Source organism: Melanaphis sacchari, unplaced genomic scaffold (genome assembly GCF_002803265.2).
Source record: "Melanaphis sacchari strain LSU unplaced genomic scaffold, SCAv2.0 Contig8_pilon_pilon, whole genome shotgun sequence".
Lineage (NCBI taxonomy): Eukaryota > Metazoa > Arthropoda > Insecta > Hemiptera > Aphididae > Melanaphis > Melanaphis sacchari.
The window spans coordinates 4,514,994-4,542,238 of record NW_020271635.1 but is presented as its reverse complement, the minus strand read 5'-3'; the positions used below and the strand labels follow the sequence as shown (position 1 = coordinate 4,542,238).

Below are 27,245 nucleotides of genomic sequence, written 5' to 3'. Positions count from 1 at the left end.
TGATATATCAAAATAAATTATATATTTATATATTTCCCATTATAAATTGAAGATTAAACAAAAGAAATTTTATTAATTAATTCTAAATACGTTTTTCTATTGCAATTTATACATGATTGGTACATACGCATTTTTACTATAATATACTAATTTCCAATTATTTAAAAAACAAATAAGAATATAATACTCGAATTAGTTAAATTATTTAAAAATAATTTTACATTTATTTCACTTAATTAAAAAAATTATCATAGATTAGAACCAAAACCTATGATTTTTATTTTTATTAAATTTATAATTGTATTTATGTTTTTACAAGCTATTCATAAATTGAACAATTTGAAGCTAATTAAGTATACCTATAACAAAATTAAAAAGCATGATTTAAAAAATTGATAAATCTTCAATTGGAGAAACTTGACAAGACATATGAATTAACTACCAACATTTGTAAAAATAAAAAATATTAAGAATAAATTAATGTTTACCAATTGAAATATTATTGGGATTTACTCTCACTTAAATTAACATTCCAGCAAAAAATATATTTTCCAATTAAATAATAATTGTAAATTGGTTAGGATAAATCAATTTCAAAGTGCAGTAATGTAGAAGAATTTACCCATCAAAGACTTGTCATTAGCCATATAATAGTAAATTAAAATAAGCTTCCCTTATTTTGGAATTAATTACAAACTCCCAGCTTTATTATGATCATAAAAGTCTTTTTAAGACTTTTGATTTATAACACTAAAAATGACAAATAATGTTGGTTATAATAATTTAATGATATTTTAAAATAAAATGATGATTAAAATGATACAAAACTATTTTTAAAACACAAATTTCTAATGTTTAAAATTAAAAGCTTAATTTATATATACTATAACTACTATAAATATAAAAATGTCAAAAACCATTAATTGTATATTTATTTTTTTTTTTTTTATGAATGAGTTTTTTTAAAAATATTTTCGGTAAATAATAAATATTAAACTCTCAAAAATATATAAAATCAAATGCATTAATCAAAAAAAAAAAACAATTCGACCTCATCGTAACAAAGTTAATGTATTCACTTAATTGTTTTATCATTATAATATACTTTCAACTAGGTCTTTATCGATTCTACTCAAGTTAAAAGAGTAAAAACGGTGTCTAAGAAGGATATTATAAGTTTTGTAAAAAAATTATTGTTATTCACAATACTACTTAAGGTTAATTTTTAAAAGAAAATATTAATATATTAACAGTTTTTATTAATATACGTACTTTGAATGTATATTACAATAATTAATTACTTTTTTAATTTGTTCAGTTACATATGTAGTTGTTAAATCTATAATGTTGCCCGAATATAGCTTCTATCTCATACAATAATATAGCTATATATATTTTTTATACACCTTAAATTGAACTTAATTTTAAACGGATGCATATTCCGAAACTTCATAATTTTAAATTAGTAAAGTTTTGTAGGATTATATGTATATAAAATAGGTACATAATTATTATCTTATTTTAAATAAATCATAGCTTGTATAGGTTTATATAATATTATTTAATACATACTGTTTAATGTGTAGTGTGCACAATCTAATCAGATTATCTTCATAGTATAAATTAAAATAACTACATTCTACAAGAATTTATATCTTAATATTTTTTTTCATTATTTTCATGGGTACACCACTTTTATTTAAGGCATTTTTATTTTTTCTAAGAAATATTAACGATAAATATTGCATTTCAATTATAAAAAAAAATAACAAATTACATGTAAAACTTAAATATTTTTTAAATTTAAAACGCTTACAGAAGGTAAAATAAAGAACAAATTGAATTAGGTTGACATCAGAACAGAATTAGTACGAAAAAAGTTAAAACGAGAGAGAAAAACAATCTTTTTAGATTTTTTGTAATGTAGAAAACAGCAGGGCAATTTATTAGCATACCTATGTTATAGATCCTATAACGAAAGTTACCTGAAGCACCACCATTATTTAGGATGATACCTAGGGATGATTGAGCTCCAAACAAAATTAGTGATTAAGTAGCACACTATAGCATGGATTAAAATATACTAATATATTTAATCTACGACTATAGCCAGTATGAATCCAGGTATTTAACACTATTACAGTGTGACCTATCTTTAATAACTGAAATCATGGATGAATGGAAATCTTATAACACCTTTTTTTAAATACATAAGCGTAGAATTCCGGAAGAATTTACCATTCGAATCACCAAAGTATTACCATTTAAAGTTCTAAAGTATACTTGCAAATTGACAAAACAGCTGGATTAAATCGGAATAACTCCCAGTTAGTGACCTTAATAGATAGGACTATTAAGAAACGAAAGACAAAACATGAGATAGATGCACTTTTCACTATAGAATACTATCCAAAATTAGACCCAAATAAGGGGTTTCAGAGACAACGGGAAGTTGAACATCGCCTATAATATGAAATATAGAAGAATTAATCGTTGTTTCCATGTGATAACCACTACCTTTCATAGCAAAAACTCCATTAACTAGGTCATAAATTATTTTTTTTTGTAATTTATAATATAATACAATTTATATTACATATTGCCCCAGTAAGATAATAACGTTTAATTTAATTAATAATTATAATATTTCCAAATTAAAATTACATAAAATAACTATCTCAACTAATATGTTTAAAATTCATTCTATTTCATTAATATCATAAGCATAATGTTAATGATAATTATTTATTATAATCATAGTGTATAACTAAATATAAAAAAAAAATATATGTTTATGGCAAATAAAATATTACTGATAGGAATATGTGTATGATAGTACGTACATTCAACTGATTTATTATTTTAAAACTAAATAAAAATGAATAAAGAATTTTCTCCTATATAAAAGATAATATAATATAACTATTATAAAAGAAAAACTATTTATAGTTTTTAAAATAATATCCATCAATATTATAAATATGTATTTTATACTTATAAGTGGGTATTTTCATTGAAATATTATTAAATACTTGAATAAAATACAAATATGTACTGATAAATTAAGTGTATGTATAGGTATATTTTACACAAAATCACATTCTTATCGTAAATCAAGCAATATAACGTATATCAGTATTACTACACTTGTTATGACATCATATATAGAAAAAAAATTTTGAAAATATGACGAATGTTTTACGTACATCTTTAAAAGTTAAAATATTTGAAATCATATAACGGATAAGATATTCCCTAGTTCATTATAAAAACAAAATCATCCGATATACCTATAATTTTGTAACTTATGAATTACAAACCCCATTATAATCATCATGCAGTTCAACTTAATACATACATTATATAAATATATTATATAAGGCCATGAGATAATTATGATACAAAATGTCTAAGATTCAACTTTCATGTAATGTAAAAGTAATAGAAATATCTTTCAATACTTACAGCTCTTAAACTTATGAAATAATTAATCTACTCGAAAGCATACGAGTATACTGCATAAGTAATAACCAGATATTATACGATTAAGTTAATTTTCCTATTTAATTAATTAAGAGGATTTCATACCTGTGTGTATTGTCTCAATCTAACAAACACATAACATTCCAATATTTATAGGTTCAGAAATTTAAGTTTTATGTTATTAGTTTAAATATTAGAGTGAATTAACCTATAATCAAACTTAAAGATAAGAACATTATCTGTGTTCTCTCTAGAAGCCAAATTTTAATTTTTAAACGAATTATAATGAGGATTATTAAATTTTAATACTTTACATACTCATAACTCGCTTAAAAATTAAAACATTATAAAACGCCAACGAGAAAACACAGATAAGGTTCTTACCTTTAAATCTTATTATAGGTCAATTCACTCTAATATTTAAGCTAACAACACCAAACTGAAATTTCTGAACCTAAATATTGATATGTTATGCGTTAGTAAGACGTAGTCAACACATGGTGACTTAACGTTTTCTAAACGTAAATAGGTATGTTACTACCTATAATATTATACACTAATTAAATAATTATAAGACTCTGTTGATATTAGTAATAATATTGAGCTTTAGCAGTTTAGCCGGTAACTCTACTGTTTAAGCATGTATGTTAATGACATAAACACATTCCAATTAAGAACAATTTTAAAATTATATTTAACTTATTAAACCATAAATTCACAGATCTGCTATTTCATTTAACGCTAAACTATCAGCAATAAAATAACCATTTATCATTATTTATTTATTTATTTATTGTTAATTTAAATAGGTTAATATACCAGTGGTATACGCAAGATTTTACAATGGGGGAGGTCATGAAAATAAATAATTACCAAATTGTAACAGACTCGTTGACTTAAAAAATAAAATAGTTGATTTTTTTTTTATATTTTACTTAAATTATGCATAAAATCAACAAAAAAATATTTGAAAAAAAAAATAACAAAAATAATGGGCGATAAAATAAATTTTTATTTAGTCCAAGTTAGGTTTGTTGGTAACATCAGTTCAGTTGTAATCATAGATTATAGATACCTATATACATATAGGCTGTGGTCGTAATCATAGAATAAGATATAATATATAATATAATATTTTAGTCCATGATTATAGTAAATGGGTAAATAGTAAAAACACGCTTTAATATACTATATTAAATCGTGGATAAATTTAAAAACAAAAGTAATAATTCGGTCAACGGAAGGGGGCTTCAGCCAGTTATCTCCTCCTCTCTGTGTACGCCACAGCACAATATAATTTTATTATAAAACATATATATAGTAATAATAAAAGGGATTTAACAGTAGAGAAGAATAACAAGTAAAAAAAAAAAATAATAAAAATAATAGAATATAATAATAAACATAATTCATGAATAAAAAATAACAAAAAGTCTCAATAGAGTTAAAATTAAGTATATCAATTTAATATCATTAGCTAATCTCATGGTTCATTTATATCATAATTGGTTCTGTGCAATTTTTTAATAAAAGTATAAATTATAATAGACCTATTTTAGCATTAAAAGACATACAAATTTATGAAATTAAGTAGTTCTAAACAGCCTGTTTAAGCATTGACTAATCTAATCAAGAATTTTAAATCGGATATTTCTTTAAACATTAAGGCTATTGATATTTAGTATTTAATAACAACTTGTACCAGGCACCCACCTGGGATTTTTGTTTGATGGGTAAGAGGGGTAGGGCTTAAACATTTTCCTATTTTCATTACACACAAGTAAAAAAAACTATTACTAATTTTTAAATAATCATAAATTTTATTATTACCAACTTCCAACTTTGAACTTTTCCCACAATTCACTGAATGTTGTTTTAAATGTGTGTCCCCTGAATCAATTCGTGCCCTAAGCAGCGCTCGAAAATTAACTTTGTTGCACTTAGGTTTTTTTTTTCTTTGTTAAACGTTCCGTAATCTCGACGTGCCCTAAGTGGTAGACATTGTCGTCCACACAAAATAATTGTTTTTATTATAGGTTTAAATTTTTCTTGATTTTCTAAAGTCTATTGGTGATGAACTTTGTCAATTTGTTTATCGATCGATAATATTTTTTCAGACATGGCATTCATAGAATTATAATCAGCTTCAAAAGGTGAAAAGAAATACACAAATTTCACAAAAAGCACTATCATCAATTTTTGAATATGTTTTTCATTTATATTAAGTTAACTAAAATATATTAAATTTTCTATCTTGATTGTCAATTTTTTGATTAGGAAAATTAAAATTATTACACGAAACCCACATATTTTTTAAAACTTGAATATTTTTTATGTCATTGAGTTTTTTATCGACAATTTATGTCGTTAAAAGAAAATTTTTCATAGTTACCAACAATATTAATTATTATCGGTGAAGCAAATAGTTCTTGAGAATTGAGCAAATCATTGATTTTTTGAAATTATTGGTTTAATACTGTTATAGTTAAGTAGAGTACTGCTAATATAAGCGGGTTTGTATTTTTAACTCATTCTGACTCAGCTTTTTTACACGAAGTACATACGTATTCAATACAACGGTCACAACGGCAAAATCGAACGAACTAAATTGTCAAAACGTGATTTTCATGCCACAGTCCACAGATAGTCGACAATCATAATTTTATTATTATTATCGTAGTTATCAATCAAAATCGACGGCTGCCGATCCAACGTAATCGTTAGTACCTAGAATACGGTAGTACCTATATATCTAAAAATAATTTTCAACGAAATAAGCGCTCGGCGATTGCCACAAACTTAATTACGTACTATCGAACTATTAATGTGTATCTAACACAGCGATTCCCAACCTTTTTGAGACTATTACCCAAAAGTCAGGTTAGATATTCACAAATACCCCCGACCAAAAAAAAAAAAGTTGAGTAAAAAAAAAACAAAATATATATTATGATGATAATTATAATTTATTTAATTTTTGCAAACAAAGAAAATAAGAGTTCTCAAAACTATTAACACTATTAACAAAAATATTATATTATTACAATTTCATTTACAGTCATAATACACATGAGTAAATGAATAATAAGTACTTAAAATACAAATGAATAGTTTAACTTTTACCCTCCAAAAAATCGTGTTTTTACCCACTAGGGGGTAATTACCCCCAGGTTGGGAACCGCTGAATTCTAATATAATAATAAAATTTGGAAAAAACATCATCATTCATCATTGTAATATTATATTTATGACAATGTGCTATAACAATATATAATTTAATCTTAAAAATATTTTTTGGGAGTTTCAGCCCCCTCCCCCTAGGTGCGTCACTCACTGGACTGTTAATGAGGTTGTCGTGAAGTATTACATTTGTAAGATGTAAAGCGAAGAAAACGATTTTTAAGTCATTAACATGGATATTATCAAAGCAATCAGAATTATATTCTAGAGTAGAATGTACTAGTGAGAAATATAAATGTTTTAAGATAATTTAGTTTAAAAAATCAATACATATCTTTATCATAAATCCAAGAATAAATAATATTTTTAAATATTAAAATAATGCCTATTCGTGTCAAACATAACACCTATATCACGATTTTCAACTACCCAATGAAATAGAGTATTATCTAAACAATAATTGTGGAGAACTGATGCACGCAATCTGCAAAATGACATAACATTACACTTTTCAATGTTTAATAATAAATTATTTTATTCGTATCAGATTGATAATTAATTAAAGTCATTTCATAATAGGACTGATTACTGAATCTGAAGATGGTTTTACTAATCGGAATAATTTCATATCAATGGCAAACAAAAGTTTCCGTGAGTTTAAAAATGCAAATCATTAATGAACAAAATAACTAAGGAAATATCGTAAATGCAAACACCTGATGGTATATTAAATGAATCTGACATTAAATTTTTTTACTCTGACTATATACTTTCTGTTTGCGATAAAGACATCAACCAAGATAAAAATATTATCATAAATATCGATAGCATATAGTTTATTTGAGAGGAATGAGTAGTACCAAAAGTTTCATTATACATTTTTTTTTTAAATAATAGATTCGTAGATTTTTATTTCTAAATCTTAGCACCAATTTAAACTAGTATTATATTATAACTATACTTTCAGAATTTTTTTTATAATTGAGCATCTGGCCAATCGGCATTAAAATAATAGCAATTATACCTTTATAGCTTGATAAAAATATGTACTAGTAAAAAGATAGACTTAGAACGTATAAAATTAGTTTATTTTAAACCGGTACTTTTATATTCTGAGCGGAGCAATGATTGACAATGATATGTTTTTATTTTTTATGTATCTTTCATCACCTTTAGGATCTTAAAGCAATAAAAAAATGTTTGTTTTCTACTTTAAGAATAGCTTTTAAGTTATTAGTAAAAACTAAAACTTTTAAATAATTGGAAAAAGTTTAGAAAAATTAAATTTGTTTTATTTTGTAATTCAAAAATTAAAATTAATTTAGGATTTTCCAATAAATTTATTCGTATACAACGATTTATTTTAAGATTCAAATTTAAGACATCCACCATAATGACCAATTCAATAAAGAGTAAACCCCGATACCTACTACCTGCTATACAGCAAATCAATATCCCAGTTGTTTTATCATTAAATCAAATTAAATATATGTAATAGATTTTTTAAATTTATAATACTTTTTAGGAATACTTTAAAAATAATTTTCGCAGTATAACTTATATTTACATTATTCATTTTCATATTTTTTATATTCTATAAAAAAAATTGTTGGGGGGAGGGGTTGATATTAGAACTTCATGTTGCAATTGACAATGTATTATTTTGATAATAAACATGGAATTAGCCTTACAGATTTTATTTTCATTTTTTTGCAAGTATAAAAATAATAAATTGTTCATAAATTTTAAGCAGCTTTGTTTATCGATTAAAATCAAAATATATATTACTTATGTAATAGAGTTATTTAAAAAAAAATTTAACGATTTCTTAAAATTTAAAGAAAAATTATTAATGAAATAAAAAAACTTAAGCAAACATAGTATTTTTACTAAGGATCATTTTGATTTCAATTTTAAGGATCAATTTTTTTCTGATATAAAATCAAAAATCAAATGCACCACTTATTTTCCGAGCTCATAAAATATCATTATCTAACACATTAAAAAAAAATATCCTTATCAAAAAAAATTAAAGAATTTTATTTTAAAAAAAACATAATAGATTTTAAATTTTAAAATACGTCTAATATTATTCAATTTTGGAATAAAATGTCTATTAATGAGAAAAATTGAATCCTTAAGAAAATAATTTTAATATTAGATAGTAATATCTAGAAAAGACCATGACGTCTACTTTAGGGTAAACATTGAACATTGACACCAATAATTGTATTATGTCTTTTTCAAACAGTTTTTTTTTTTTTTTTATGCATGAAATTATTTTGAAAACAAATTTATCATTAGAATATTACTCAAAAATATTATACGAAAAAATAAGTTCTTCAATTTTTTTTAGTATGTAGATATAAGTAGTAGGTTGTATAGATTTTTCCCTGAAGAAATACCACAGTAGATTTTTTCTAGGCATTTTAATTACCTATATTATTTAATAAAAATGCACTAACAATTCACCTATAATTTTCGCATAATTTACAACTATATTTTTGTATATACTTATAACATAGATGGCATACTTGCGGATCATGTTTTATTTATAAAATCAAAATTTACTTATTATTACTATGAATTTTAATCTTTTTTTGTATTGATTTATAAAAAATTATCAAATTATATAAAATGTAGTTATGAAAATGTTGGCTTTTGATATCATTGTATTAACAATGTGGATCACCAATGTGTCTACCCTTGAAAAATACCATGGACACTGCTTATTATATAATAACAATAAATAGCTCACGGTACTCACAGATCCAAAGTGAAAATTTAGTAGAAGCCATTCATTTAAGAAGTATATCAAAGAAATACTTTACTCTATATTATAAAAAATATCTAATTTCTTTTTCATTTTTTAAAAGTGTAAAATGTATTTATCAACAATTGTAATACGAGTAATAAAAAAAAAACATGGATAAGCTATTCAATTTTTTAATTAAAATTCACCAAAAAAAGAATAGGGTACTATTATTATGTCTGGGAGCATGCTATAAACGAAATATATAACCTTCCCATAATTTGCATTAACGTGTGCACTGTTGGAGTACATAAACACTGTCATAACATAATGGCAAGCCGATTTAAACTACTATTATTATTTGTAGTGAGATGAACAACGGTGCGTAATAGAATCCAGGTGCGAATCCAATTCAAAATGAGAGGAAATAATCAATATATGAGACGGCTGACGAGACGACAGTAAACATAATTTTCGTCACTCCTTTCTATTTTATTTTTTATTTTCAAAATACTCCCATCAACGTATATAGAAAATATATACATTTATGTAAAAAAAAAAGTCTCTTAGATCGGTATAAATTATTCATGCACTATGGGATAAGTCTCTTGGATAAAAGGAAAACGGGTGAGGTTGAACACGACGAGCGAACCGTGCGTTCTGATCATTACAAAACTGTTTTTCCGCACTTTCTGTTCGGCGCAACAGACTTTGTGTTTGCTTTACTTCATTCCTTTATCCCGGACTGCTGATAAGTGCAAACAAGATTTCAGTAATGCCAACCATTCATTTAAGGAATTTGATTTTAACCAGAGTAATTTTGAAATAAATAGTCAACAAAATAGCACCCAACATAATCATATTTTGTACTCCATTTGAGATGTTTATGTTTCAAATCGTAATTATATACTATAAAAGTATAATTCCATCTTTATTTAGAAATAAAAAACAGAAAAACACATCATACAAATATTTTTACAATTTAGTTGACACATTTATTATAAAATTGAAGTTTTTAGTATAATTTATAATTTTTATAATAAAACATTCTGAAAGTTGCAACCAAGATATAATAAAAAGAATTGGGTATATATTTTATATAGTTGAATCCTTGCTGAAAATAGTCAAAAATTATAAATATTAACAAATGTATACATATATATTTATAAATTAAAAATATGCATTAAATGTTATATAAAATTTGATAGAAACAGAGTAAATTAAATACACAATTGAATGAAAATACATTTTATAAAAAAAATATATCTCTGTAATATTTGAAACAAAAAACTACTAAAGCGTAAAAATACCCATTGTTCAAAACATCATGAATGTATAAATATCATATTTTATATAATATTTTAAAGATAATAAATCAATCACAATTTATACTATTAATTTTCCTTCATATAGGTGTCTATATAATATTGATATTCTAAAAAAATTAATAATTAAATATCACTTAATAATTTTGTTATATTAAATATAATAGTTGGCGAAGAAGTCGTTAGTTCAAACTTTAAATTAAGGTAGACCAAAGTTTAATTACATGCTTGACAAGTCTATCACATTTAGTTCATTGAAAAAAAGGTTATTTACAACCGATAACTTATTTAATTATTTTCACTTAACTAACTTAAAATACAATAAAAATGTATTATCTCTTATAGCAATAATTATAAGTAGGAATTTTATGATATTGTAATTCGTTAACATATTCACCTATATAATATAGATACGAATTTAAAACTCACTTATAATTATAAAAGGTTTGACATTTTATTCATGATGCAAAAAACTTGACAATAGAATATATAGGTTTTATGACGGAAATTCCTATCCATGAAATTCCAGTATCTTAATTAAAATTCGCTCTCGCGTTCTTTTCGTGCAATAATTTTATTGTTATGCGTCGATGGTTTTTACGATACTATTATAAAATAAAATACTCTTAAACGAGTGAAATCCTTTTTTCAATAACCATCCTTTACAGAATTGTGTGATAAGGGAATTTTTAAATCGCTTTTGCCTCCAGCAACAAGTTGACGGGATTCTTACTCCTGTAACAATATAAAAACCTCCTCCTTAACCATATCAGTATATGTATAGACTATAACTATATATATTTCGATCGATGTGTGAATTGTATCGAGTGGTTGAGCTTTAGGTGAATATCAATTCAAATGATTGTCTTGGGAATACCAATATATAGATATATCCTAGAGAAATGTAATATAGTTCTATCAAATAAAGAAAAATGATTTTTAAATAAACTATTGATACAATAATCAACAGATATATATACAATTTAATAATAAATCATTATAATTATTAACAAAATATATGGGAATATTTGACCCTATTTGCAGAATAAACGTCGAATATTTAAAAAATAACCACATTTTTCAATCATATCACTTATATTTATAATATTTTTATGACACAATTACATAGGTACATTTTACATAAATATTGTATAAAATATCTAAATAGCCTTATCCCAATAATATTTCTATTTTTATCAGCATTTTTAGCAGTATGTCCTATATTACTTTTGTCATATTTTAAGAATCTAATACCTATTTAAAAATATTTAATGTATACAAAAAATATAATATATATAATTCTATTAATTCGTTATTAAATAAATTTTTGTAAACCAAATTTAATTTAAAATTACTACTTAAATACGATGATTTATTATCACATTCAAATGTCTGTATAATAATATGCTTAGATATATGTATTAAATTTCAGATCTAAACAATGGACTACTAAATTTTATTCTTTAAAAAATAAAACGGAAAACTTCACTTTACAGTATAGTCGCTACCTAGTCAATCTATAATTTGTGTGTTAAATTTAAATTTATTGATAATTCATTAAATACGAAAAACGATTCTAAGTGAAATTATCTATTTCTTAAAATACTTTATTATTATTATACTATGAATCATTAATTTAATAGCTTGGTTTTTTTTATCAGAATATAAAAATAAAATTATACTTATTAATAACAATAATTTATTCGTTTAAATAAAATATTATTAAACAAAATCAAAAATAATAAATAACGATTATATATATCTTATACAGTTTTATAAGTTTGGATTCGAAGGCAAATACTTTTTTTTTTATGATAATGATAAGAAAATAGTTCTTATATAAATCTATATTTTGTTTAATTTCTGATTTCGTTAATTTTGCTTTTTTATTTTTTTGTGTTTAATTATCAATTTAATGTAATAATTATATACATACTACGGTACTAATCGATAAAAGCTTGCAAAAACGATACGTTGTTAATGGTATGTTTAAAATTACCTTTAACGGATATACTTTGTTTTTTATAATTATTAATAGATATTACCTTTTAATCCAAACCCTACTAATAACAATTTCCATGTAGCCTAATACTTTTAATTATTTTGGGAACCATTTGTTTTTGTACCTAAGAAAAATCCAGATTTTATTTGTTCAAATTATTTGAATTTTCAGATTTATACTTTTTACAAACTTAATTTATTGTTTAAACGAATTCATAAAAATATTGTTCATAAACACTTTATTCGTGATTTAGATACTTAGTTGGCGAAAATACATAAATATAAAAGTAATTTTAATAGCTTAATTAAATAATAATGTAAACAAAGAATTTGAATTTGAGAATCTGAATAATATTAAAACATTTAAATAAGTGGCAAGTGCATTTTTATACTACTAAGAATATTTTACATAATAATTCCATAATGTTACTTGTTCCAAAAAAATACTGTAGGTATCTTAATTGAAATAAATTGTTGTGTACTTTTTACTATTTTATTATTTTTATTGGCAATTTTGGTTTATTTTTTGTTCAGTACCTAACGTAGTAAATCATTGAAATTAACTATGATTTTAGCTACCATCAAATCCTATAGTACTAATAATAAGTAATTTATTGTTGTATTAAGGCCTAAGGGTAATACCAAACATATAATTTATAGCGTACTGCTATAAATAAAACGTTTTTTATAAAGTTTGAGTTTTTTCATAAAATATCTGAATCATAAATTAAACATACACTTATAACTAAAAAAATTATACTTCCTTCATAAACACTTTGTTGTTACAATTTTATAGCATTTAGATTAAAAAATAACTTTTTCCTTATAATATATACAGTATTAAATCATTATAAATTATGCATTAAAAATTATACAAAGACTGAATGTTAGAAACTCAATATGTCTACACAAGAAAGTATTGTATTATTGTTTTAAAACTATGAGCAATACATAAAACATTTTATTGTATTTGGAAATAACTCTAAATAGAATTAAATTTATTATGGTCTTTATTAGATGTTTGCAATGTTTTAAGTGATCTTAAAAACCCTACGAATTTCTTAACAGTTTGTTTCGAATTCATACGCCAAATACTTAAACAAATTGTATAAAAATTAATTATTATAAAATTTAATTCAAAATAATATTAAAGTGAAGTGCTAAAATTAAAAAACTTCAAAAGTTATGTATTCGTAAAATTATGTTACCTGCCTAAGTCTTATTCAGAATGTAATGTCTATCAAAATATATAGTTTAATAAATAATTCAAATAATATGCTTACTTTAATTTATAATATTAATGAATTTCCTACTAAAATTCAAACACACGCTCCTAAAATAAATTTTCTGAGCTAAATTTGTGAACTATAAATCAAGTATGTATGTTATAATGAATTTATTTATTTAAACTACATCAACTTTTAAATCACATAATATTTTTTACATAACAGTTTTTAACTATTTAACAGTGTAACTACATATTGTTATGATTTTATCAAAGCCATATGCAGGGCGTATCATGAAAATCTGACAATTTTAAATTTAAAATACATTTAATCTTTTAAATCTTTGTAATACAACCTATATTATTATATAATTCATATATTTTTTCTGATACTTATATAAAATATTTTTTTAAAGATTCACGGTATTTATGAACCATTTTATTTTATTTTTATTGAAAAAATATTATAGTTTTTCATTATTAAACTTGTGCATCAATCAAAATTTAATTAATTCACAAATATGTATACAAAAAATATATTTAAAAATAGATATTTTATTATATTTTTATATTACGAATTCTATAAACATAAATGCGATACTCATTATGTTTTCGAATTAATTTTCTAGTCAACTGCAAATTACCAAAAAAATAAAACAATCATTCATGTTTGATTAATTTAGACTAATTGTCTACTGTTTTTATTTGTATTAAACTTTGTGGTTTTTATGTTACTTCGTTCATTCCCGAATCCCTCTTTTTTGTTGACTGAAAAGAATAGCGTATAATTATTTTAACAGTGGCATTAATCCTCGGACAACTTAGTCTTTGGATTTTCTTGAAGTAATAAAAAAATAGTATGATCGATTCTTTTTTAGTTAACTTTCTTATTAATGACAAGGATGAATGTAAAGAACAAAAAAAATAAACAGGATAAATACATAGAATGACATGGAAATTATCAAGAGCAGGGTGACAATTTAATTTTTAGCTAAATAGTAATTTTTCATTTTCATACGTTCGTATTTTATAATCTTTTAAGTTTTAAATAAACATTTAAGAATATATAGGTCAATTCTTCACTCAAATTAACTGAATTCATAATAATTTTTCAATTAAAAATAAATGATTTAATTTTCATAAACTATAATAATTATTGTAATTTAAAAACAAATAACCGAAGATACGTGAAATTTTCACTAAATTTTTTCGATAAATGTCGATAAAAAATTATTCACCCGGTCAAAATATTTAAAAATGTATATTATTTGGTACCACTTTCCCACCTGTTTTATACATAAATATGGTTAAAATAATGATGAATTTTTATAAAATGGTCAATTTTAAGAACTTAAATATATATATGTATATATATATAAATGCATATAAATGTATTATATTATAATAAAATGTTCATGTTTTACCATATTATAAACATTTATTTAAACATTTATTTAATTCTAATTCAGTTAAAGACTTATTAATTAATATATTTTTTTAGTTTAAACATTATGAATAAAATAAATGTACCTATATACCAAATTGCAAGTATATGTACTTTCATTTTACAGAAAAACTTCAACAACAATAGTTATTTGACCTACAGTACTTAACAAAACAATTTGTTAATTAGTTATTAATTTTAAAACTTAATAAAATAACCATAAAAATAAGTCTTTTAATATAATAAATTAAAGAATATTTTTCTGTAAAATCAATAAGCCAAGTAAATGCCTATATCAATTACTAACAAAATTTTGAATAAACTTGTTAAAAAATAGTAAAATATATAGTCCTTTTCATGTCACCTCTGCAATTTAATTAGGCTTACTATTTATTGTATAACATAAACAAAACACCATCGCAATCGTGTTTTATCTTTACAAGTTATTAATAGTTAAATTGACAAAAAAATATTTTTAACTTTAACTGAGTACCAACAACAATTAATTGATTAATATTATGGACTAAAAAATATTTTTAATATCTTATTACCACATAGTTTTAAACTTTTTAATCCTTTTATGTTATACCTTAAAGCTTAACCTTGTGTGAATAGACACCTAAGAACTTGTATCTTGTTATTACATTCACCACCCCAGAAAAAAAGTCATTTAAATAATTAATCAATATTCAGTGAGTGTCTCTGTGAATCTGTTTTATTTCATTGCTTAGATTGATTTACCCAGCATGCTACCATTTTTTATTAAATAATACAATTATTTTAAATCTTTTACTAAGAATTGTTAAATTAACTTAAATATGTTTACTATATTTTCGAATACTTAAAAATATTCTACCATTTAAAAACTATGTTGTGGCGAAACAAGCTTTTGTATTTTCAAAGGAGAATTACCTTTTTTACTTTAATTATTCAGCACATAATTTCTAATTAAAGTAAAGTAAGTAAAGTATCTAAGTAAAAATTTTAACAAGTTGTTTCTAACTTATTAAACTTGATAAACTAATAATTATAGTCTATGTTCCCGAGCACCCAGCTATGGTTTTACATAGAATTAAAATAAATGTATTTAATATTTGTTTAATCGTGTACTTATAAGTTATTATTCAGATAATTATTACAAATTGTAAAATTGTATAATTACTGTAATAATTTATTAACTAATTAAAAAAACAAACTTTTCGTATCCTATTTATCAAATATCTTATCTAACTTTTTTCATAATTAGAAAAAAAAAATTTTTTTTTATATATTTTATATTATGTGGTTAATCATATTTATTATTCTAAATTCATAATGTTTAATAATTTAGAAACTACTTGTTAGAATAAACAATTTAAAAATAAATCATCTGCTAAATAATGAAGTAAAAAATATTTGTTATCATTTGAAAAATAAAAATTGATTTTATTACAAGATCATAGGTCGTTAAAAATATTTAGAAATTATATTTTGAATAACTGTGTTATTAAAGAAAAACGAGGTTGAATATAATTGCTAAATCATAATGTATATTAATACTACTAGTTAGAGTAGTACATTTTTACCAAAACAAAATCACAATTATTTTCCAGAAAAATTAGTGTGAACAAATATTGACAGTTGTGAAACAAATAAATTTAAATTATAATATTTATAAAATCAATGCTCTATGTTCAAAATAACTATATATCTAATTAATAAACTTTAAATATTCTATGTAATATATATACAAGAGAGATTTATTTCCCTGAACCAATGAAAATTATAAAATTATTGGCCAACCCAGAGACGTATGAAGGCCTAATATGAACCATATTATATTAAACAAATGTATAATTGTTACATTATAATATTAAATCTATTAGTGAATGACAACCATGTTTATTTACTTAATAATATTTTAATAAATGATAACCAATAAGTATGTATATTAATAATGGTAGTTATTATTTTATCAACAACCGCGGGCCAAGTACACGGATTGTCTTATCATATCATCATAGAATAGATTTTAACATCAATATTTTATTTTCCATAAGCAAAATAAAAATGTATTTACATTTTATATTTTTACATAAGGACATTATACAATCTACAACTTTTTTTAATATTTAAACTATGTTTAGAAAAAAAATAATGAAACTGAATAAATACAAAAAAAAGGAAAAAACAGCTTTAACATCATGTGTGTCTAAAAAAACATTCAAAACATATTTTCTAAATCATTATCAAGCTTATTGAATAATTAAAAAGGAATACAAGAATTATTCTTAATAATTAAACTAATCCAGAAATTTCTTATTATATAAAGTTGTTGTTACAATAATGGCATAATTTTTAAAAAACTTAGAAAACTTTTTAAAACCTTAGATCCCAAATCTTCCTCTGATTTCCACCAATTTTCAGTAATATTTTAAATACAGAAATCGGTTAAATTTGTTAGTTTAATGTTTTTAAGATAATATAAAATCAAAGTTTATTTACAAATAAAATATTATTACAGTTGGTCTATTCAAATATACGTGGGCCGCTAAATGCTTGTATCTCCCAGAGCCTGTCTGTCCACAGTCTCTGAACTTTAATAATGATAATAAGTATTTAGGTAAATGTTTTAATTTCATGTATTGTTTATAGTTAGTGATCATAAATTACAAAAAAGCTCCATATTTCAAATATTTTAACTCGTTTTATAAATGGAATTAACTATTTGATCATTTTTTAGTTGAGATAAATTTATCATTGCTGTCAAATATATAATACCAATATAATATACTGGTTTCGTTTATTGAAGTGAACAAAACGAAAAGAGTGTCAAACACCTGTCACCTGATATTTTTATTCAGTCAGTGCTTATAAACTTCCATAATTTTAATCGGTAATCCTACTTAAAATTAATACAAAAACATTTTAACATTATAAACTTTACACTAAATTTCTTTAATTAATTTGAGACTAACTTTTGTTTACCTAAATTTTAAGATTAATATTTTATTTGTATTAATATTTTAATTAAACAATAAAAAAAAATTAAATGAACCTTTTATAATTTTTAGTTTATATAATTACTCAAAACTTCAAATTATTGTTCGTTAATTTAGTAAAAATTTACTTCATCTTTTACGTTCATAAAAATTTTAATTAAATACTTTATAACTAAAATTTGAGTTAATTAATCATAATCAAACAAAAATCCTTTATGCATATTGCATAATACATATTGCACATTTGCATATAATATTTACACACAATATTATGGAAACAAAATATTTATTTAATACACATTGTACATACAATTAAATAAACTATAAAGCCAAGCTCATAATTTTAATTTTAATTTTATTCAAAAATACAAAACTACTGTATATTTTGTTGCATTTTTATCGATTCCATATCAATTTCACATTTTTTTTAAATTAATAAATAATCTATAAAAATTATATCTAAAATTTTTCAAATATTTTCAATTATCAATTTAAAAACATTTATACATTTAAATGTATACACATTTTAGCATAGAGCATAATTTGTTTTATTATTTATTTCACAATTATCTAGATAAAATGTAGTTAAAACAAGTATCTATATACTCAGAAGAATATTTAACTTAATTTAATTATTTAATTACATTTTTAAATATTATATCTATTTATGTTTAAAAAATACGGCTTTTGATTTTTATGATGAACATCACATTTATATAACAATTATTAATATCTGTTTCAAATCTTTAAAATACATACAAAAATATCATATAAGCATAATATAACTTTTGAAAAATCTTGTTTATTAAAGTAAATTTAATATACTGTTAGTATATTTAATTGTATAGTTTACATATAATTAACTATTATAATATCTTACCATAAATTTAATATTATAAACTGTTGTAAATATATTTTATACATTGTTTCGTGTTTTTATGTGCATAATGAATTGTTATACACATTTTACTATAAACCAAATAAAACTAAAATATTTTAACCATTTATGAAAGTTAAAAAACGATTAGTTTGTTAATGTTATATAATTGTAGAGACTATTTTTATTTGTGAATGTAGGTACTAAAATTTGTCATGTTTATCAATTTAAAACAATAAAATTTAATTTAAAATATATTTATGAGTGTATGTACGTATACCAAGTACTTAAACGTATAAAGACAAATTAAAACTATTATAAAATGTTTAATTTAAATTAAACTCACTGTTTTTAGTTAGGAAAAAAATAACAAGTTACAATAACATTGTGTTTCATAATTTATCAGATAAAATATTATGTACACGTAATTCGTTTAATTGCAATTATCTAACTTCCACTGATGCAGCCTACATTCAACTCGACATATTAATCCATTAATATTAAATTTCGATTCGATCTGTCACGAATTATTTCTCGATAATATCATGTAACATGCGTATTACATTACAACGACACTATATGTAGTGCATTTGGTCGTGTTTCTACAAAATCTGGAAATTAAAAAACTTGAACACTGTTCGGGACTTACGGTGAGACAACTCGACCTGCGTGACGACTGCGGGATCGCCAATGCATGTAGGTACGCGTTTTACGTCGGTGAACACTTGTTGCGGGACAGAGGACGGAATATATTGGGGTGGAACGGGACCGCGGGGTTCGTCGTCGGTTACTCGGCCGGTGCGCGACTACTACTATCGCGCGAATTCCAAAAGCCGACGCCACAGCCATTCGTCGACGGCGGCGGCAACAGCGACAAGCGGATAACGCCGACAGAGAGAGCTCCGCCGTCGACCCCGTGTGCTTCGTCCTTTGTTCTCGTCGTTAAATCCTCATTCGTTATTATTATTATATGTACATAATTACTTTATTACGGGGACATCGCCCACTCGCGAACATTGGACAACGCAGCTCTCGATAGACGTCCGGCGGCGTTGGATTTTTTTTTATTTCTTAAATATTTTTAGTATCATTAAACGCATATTGGCGCTATGGTCATATTATCTTTGTTATCGTTATTGTCAAAAATTCCGGTAATAATACGAAGTTTTAAAAGCAATGCTGCTATAATGCCTATAATTGGCCAACGAAACTAGATAAACACATTTTGGTTACAATTAAGCCGATTTTAGAATTAAATAATGATTTTAACAAAAAGTTTTGTATGAAAATAACAGTAAAAATGCATTTAATTATAAACTATTTATACATAAGTACAGAATTTTGCACAATGGTTTATCATAACCACATGTTAAAGTGGTAAGAAACGAAAATACGAATAAACACATTAAAAACCATTTGAACATGATAAATTTCAACTAGACACTCAATACATTATAGGTAGCATCTTCAATTATTTTTTAATATTATAAATATTTTTTTTTTTTTTTTTTGAGAATCAGTCCAGAAATAAAATATAATAACCCTTAAATAATGATTACATTTTAATAGGAAAGATTAATATTAAACGTACTTCGTTGTAAACTCAATTAATAATTTAGTTTATAATTCTGTTCGTAAAAACAAACATATCCATTGAAACCCATATTATTTTCTTAAAAAATAAACAAAAATAAAATAAAATTTCTTACAATACTGATTTTCAATATACAATATACAATTAATTTTCAATATTTTTTTTCAAGTTATAGTAAACAACTAAATTATCTGAAGGTATCTATAAAATTTATGTAAGCCATTTAATCGAAAGTTTAATGATAGATAAGATGTCATCGAAATGTTATGTGATCGAATTATTTATTTTTCAGTCAAAAAACATATGGTCGAATATTTAATTAATAGCCTGATATGTTTTGAGGAAGAATAGATTTATTGATCAAAGTAAAATTGACAAAACGTACCTTATTACAAATAATAACAGTTGAAATAGTATACGAGAAAATAATAAAATTCTTTAATATAATATGCTTAAAATAAGTGCAATAAAAGCTCATAGATGATCCCGGTTATAATTTATTAGAGTACTTCAGAGTTCAGAAGGACAGCTAAAAATTTTAAATTTTAATTTTTTTCGATTGTATAATAATACCTCAATATTTTTTTTTTTTTTGAACATTAAACATTTTTTTTTATATATTTATTCTTTTATATATTATTTTACTATGATATAATTATCGATTATTTTTATTCAATTAATTGAATTTTCGATAATGTGTTTCTTGATCAAAAATGTGTTCGACTAGATGATATTTCAGTCACTATACTTTCAACTACTAGATCACCCCATCTCTAAAAAAGTGAACCTTAAATCATAAAAATTACCAATCCTGGAAAATTATAAAACAAACGCATTTTAAATATTATTCTCGATAATGTTTTAAATATTTTGAGGGCACAATATATAGGCAATTTCAGTACATCATCGTATATGTGGTGTTCAAACGACTTCCAAAAAACTAGCTCTATTAACTATTATAAATAAACAAATTTAAAATTTGGAATATTTGATTATCACAATAACGTATTCTCAAAAATACTGATTTATAACATTAAAATTCACGGTATTATACGTATTAATGAGGTAATACAAATTAAAAAATTCTTAACACGTGAATCTACTCGTAAATAAACATAACACTGAAATATCTCGTTAGAAAGGGAGGCTTAGTTGTCACTCGCAAGATCCAGTGCTGTTTATATGGCTGGTGTCCATGCACTAGTGAAAAAGACAACATCGATCAGAGTGGATGGCGATTTCATCAAAGGCCTCTCTGTTTTCAATAAACCAGTTTCTCCTTGGTGACTGAGATCTGAGGACCCTGTCTCTGACGGCACACAAAAAAGTCACACGTCTTGCGCTCTATTGTTAAAATACGTTTCAATTTCTACATGACCTTACTACACGCGTCGTCCCTTTCATCAGTAATAATGTATTATAATAAATTGAAAGTAAACGTTATCAGTGTGTAACAACTTGACCGTTATTTATGTCATTATAAAATTGAAAATACCAATGGTTTATAAAATGTATTGTTCACTAAAAAAAAAAAAAAATATATTGTACATTATGTTACATTAAATTCCATTATAGGTATCGAATTAAAACGTTATTTATCTATAAATATGGATTTTATCATGATATTTTAGTGAATCTCTTTAATAACCCTATATGAAATTTGAAATACGACATTTTGATACTTGATAACCAGACATAGGATATTTATAAATTATGATTATTGATTATATTGTTTATTTATGGACTATAACTGAAGAAGTCAGGATTTTTGGGCAAATTCACTAATGAAATTAGATATTAAAAAAAAAAAATCCAAAAGTTATGATGTTTAAGTATGATATAATAGGTAGATTATAGAATTAAAATTGGACTATACTCTGGTTTATTGGACATTGTATTAGATCTCCATACAATTTTATTGGAGTTAATTTTCATTAGAAAAGCTTTTTTAAATTTTTATAATTCACTTTAGCAACATGACATTACTCTCAAAAAATTTATTAGTCTTGGAGAGGGATCAAATTCACATGTGTAAATATAATTACTTATGTATTTGATCTATACATAATACGTTTGGACTTTTGGAGTAACGTTATTTTCTATTTGATGTAATTTACCAAATATGCACAAGTATAAAATATATATACAACATGAGAACCATAATAATTTTGTTTTTGATAATTGACGGAAAAAATTACTTTAATATATTTTATAGTCAATAATACTATATGTATAATAAATAAACTAATAATATGAATTATTCTTAGTTGTGTTTAGAACAATAAATTTGATCATTTAAAAATTCATCACTAAAAAAATACCAGTTTTTGTTAAAGTTATAAATTTAAGAATAGACAATTATAAATGTTTAATTAAAAACAAAATCAAACGAAGCCAGTAACTGCTTTTAATTATAATCAAAGGAAAAGTTAAATGTAAAACAAAACGTACCTATAAAAAATTATGTAATATCATTATGATATATTAAATACAAAAGTAATGTTATAAATCTAAATAACGTTAAGCCAATTTTTTTCTTTCAAATTTGAATCCTGCAATACTAAATTAACACCCCATTGTGATCTTAAAATTAAATTTTAAAAGTAAAAAATTTTAAAAAAAATTAATTTATTCATTAAAAACATTTATAATCTGTTTGCGCAATATAATAACAATTATTTGTATCAGACTTAACAACGTGATGAAAAAGAGCATCCACGTCGACACGCTATTTCTAATTTATGAACTTTGGGAACGTAAATCGACAAGTTATTATAGATTATTTAATAGATCACGTGGCCATTTACGTTTGAGACAACGGAGAGAATTATTTTCAGGTAATGTGTGAGAAGAGAAAATTTGGATATAAGAGAGTTTACGTAGGTGAAGTATTTTTTATTAAGTTTATTACAGTGATAGGAAGTAAAAGTAGATATTATTTTGTATGTTGAAGACTGAAGTCATGATGTAGAATACAATTGCTAACGTACCAGGGGACATTAGAAAGGACACGAATAGTTATTAATTGAAATACTTGAAATTTAATTAGATTTGAATTTCTTGAGGTTCCCTAGAAGATTGAACGTATAGCAATTTTACTAACATGTATTTCATACTATCACAATAATATGAATACCCAATGATTTTTATATTATTTTAGTATCAATGTAATGTACATTACGTTAAATTTGTGGGCAAAGTATATTATGTGTGTTTACATTATTAAATGTATTTTATTAATTTTGTTAAAATGTTACGCATCTGCTGCAACAGTATCAAGTTAGCTTTTACATGTTTTCTGTTATTATTAAAACTTTGGACAGATTTTAGCCACTTTAGAAACAAAATATTATTATAGAATATATATATTATCATTGAGGATATTGTAGAAACTTTGAAAGTAAATACTTTTAATAATAATTAAAAGATGTTGTTGGTTTGTGATAACATGTTTGAGGGACCTCTTAAAAGGGTGGTGATGACGAAGTTCGCTGAGGTTATATTCGGCATTTTAATTAGATGGAAACGCAAATTTTATGTGTATTATCTCATCAGAATAGATACCTTTATCTACTATTTATTAATTATTTTCCAAGCAACCACCACATATGGAAAATCTGATAACCATCAGAGACTAAATAAACGATAAAATTTCATAAATTTTAAAAGAAAATGTCTCTCTTCCATTGGATACGTCCAACATATAAATAATTCACCACTAATCAATTGCGCCAAATTAAAATTACTTGTTTTTAATTTATAATACTATTTCCATATAAGTCATGATATCAGTTTTTTTTTTTTTTTTTTTGCTATTCCTAAAACGGCTAAAACATATTTTATTCCTCAAACTATATTTTTCAGTTTAACAAATAACTATTTAGATAGATACTTAGCGTTATTATGGGTGCGACTTCATGAATTTTTTTATATCTAAAATAGTCACCACAATTTAATCATAAAAGATGATTTTGACATTACCTCATTAACATATTAATATGATTGGCAAATGTCGAGTTAAAGTGTAATAATACTTAAAAATATTTTAAAAAAATTATAAGTGTCATAGAATAAGTGTGATCTCCATTTCTTGATATAATATAGGAACATACATTTATCTATATTTACTTTATTTATACTTGACAGTAGGTTAAAATCAAACTATCAAAGTTAGCACATTAGTGATAAAAAATATTGCGTTTAAATAAACATTAATATGTTTATAATGTACACTGTACAAACTGTATAAAAAACAACTAAAAATTATTGTTTTATGAGCTTAGTTGTATACTAAATTTACTAATGAATTTAGTATCCATAATTACCAAGTTGGACTTGAGATAGTAAATATAGACAATATAAACGATAAAAAATATATGTGCACCTAATTGCCATTAATAGAGTAAGGAAAACAAAAATTTGTTGAGCGTTTAAAAAAAAAATTGGACGTTTGGGCATGGATGAACATACATTTTTTTATCAGCAACTTAATTTTTTTAAGATGCATAACAAAAATGTATGTAAAAAACCATACTTCAATCAATATTATCAAAGAGAGTTATATGTAATACTAATTATAACTCGTAGTTTCAATAAATCATTAAGAAATATTTACAGAAAGCTAATACGAGGTGTGTTCAATAAATACTCAGACAAGATTAATTAAAAATTATTTTAAAACTTACAAACCACGTACAATATGCTTCCAACGGTCTTGCCATTTTTTGAAACACCTTTGAATTTCTTCCATAGTTATAGCCTTTAGCTCTACCTAATATCACGTTATGGATAGTTTCAATAACATCTTCGAATTTGTGGTCTTTGAGGGTACTTTTTAGTTTCAAAAATAAAAAAAAAAATCACAGAGAGCCAAATCAGGTAAATACATACGGTGAGCGAGGTACCACTGGTATATTTATAGATGCAAAAAATTCACGTATGGAAAGTGCTGAATACGCTGGTGCATTATCATGGAACAAAAACCACAACTTTGATTTTCACGCTTCTGGCCTTTTACGACATACTCTATCTTAATATTTCTAGTACATGTTTATAGAATACTTGATTTATTGCCTGACTTGTAAGTACACTCATAATGGACTAAACCAAAAAATCGAAAAAAACAATGAGCATTACTTTGATATTTGACCGAACCTGATGACATTTTTTTGGACGAGGTGAATTTACGGTGTTCCATTGCGATGATTGAACTTTAGTTTCGGGATCATATCCATAAACCCATGTTTCAACACCCATAATAATTGATTTTATAAAACTTGGATTATTAGAAACCCGAGTTTTTAATTTTAATCACACTTCAATGCGATATTCCATTTGCTCTTCAGTAACAATTTTGGCACTAATTTTGAGGACACTCTTTTCATATCTAATTCATCTAATAAAAAATTGAATGACAAGTACCAATTGATATGCCAACTTCATTAGCTACTTCTCTAACAGTTAATCTTCGGTTGTACCTACTTAATTTTGTTTCAAACAAGAGTTAATGGTATCATTTGTTTTTGATATTGATGGACGCTCAGGACGATAATCATCTTCAATGGATATCCGACCTTCTTTAAAACGTTTGAACCAGTCAAAAGTTACACAACGGGTTAGTGAAACATCTTCAAAAACCAATTTAATCAATTCAAAAGTTTCTATACCATTTTTACCAATTTTGAAACAAAATTTAATACGTGCGCGTTGCTCTGTAATATTATCCATCGTGAAATCGCGATTTTATACATAACGATCAACTTTGCACGGTCCATGACAGATTTGATATAATGATTATTATTATATACATATATATAAATATATATATAGGTACTGAAATAATGGTCATTATTTCCAGTTTATTTTGGTATGACATTACCGATAGCATAAAATGTATTTTTGTATTAGTTTAAGTCTGGGTATTTATTAAACACGCCTTGTATTTTTACATTGATATTAAATGTATTAAATTTTACAATCCCATAAGGTTAGGTTAGATTTCATAAATAAAATCATTCATAAATCCAACTCCATGAGCTTTAAAACTACCCATTTACTAGCTATCTGACAAAGATTTGCATAGAATAATTTTTTTTTTTTTTTAATTGCAGTAAAACTTGGATAAATGACACTGAGTATATTTCTATTTCACAAATGTTTTTTAAGGATAATAATTTTTCAGTTTTTCAAAACATGTTGATCAGATTATCATAACTAATTCATTGATTATAATTAACAGTTGTTTTGGAGACTTTAAATAAAATGAATATGAGTAAATTTACTAATTTACTTATAATATTTATACTAAATACTTAATTTTAACCAAATACTTAAATTCTTATGGCATATTATAGGATAAAGAAAAAACAACCAAATAAATGCTA

The 27,245-nt window shown here is 23.8% G+C and overlaps 1 protein-coding gene across 1 annotated transcript in view; it reads right to left on the bottom strand.

Annotated features, from left to right (window-relative positions):
- The window catches only part of LOC112602651 (regulating synaptic membrane exocytosis protein 2), a 194,974-nt gene extending 174,909 nt beyond the window's left edge, over window positions 1–20,065 (bottom strand). Inside the window, exon 1 of the mRNA XM_025350840.1 lies at window positions 19,918–20,065. The gene's annotated coding sequence lies outside the window, so the exon portion shown is untranslated. The remainder of the gene's footprint in view (window positions 1–19,917) is intronic.
- Window positions 20,066–27,245: the final 7,180 nt, after the last annotated feature.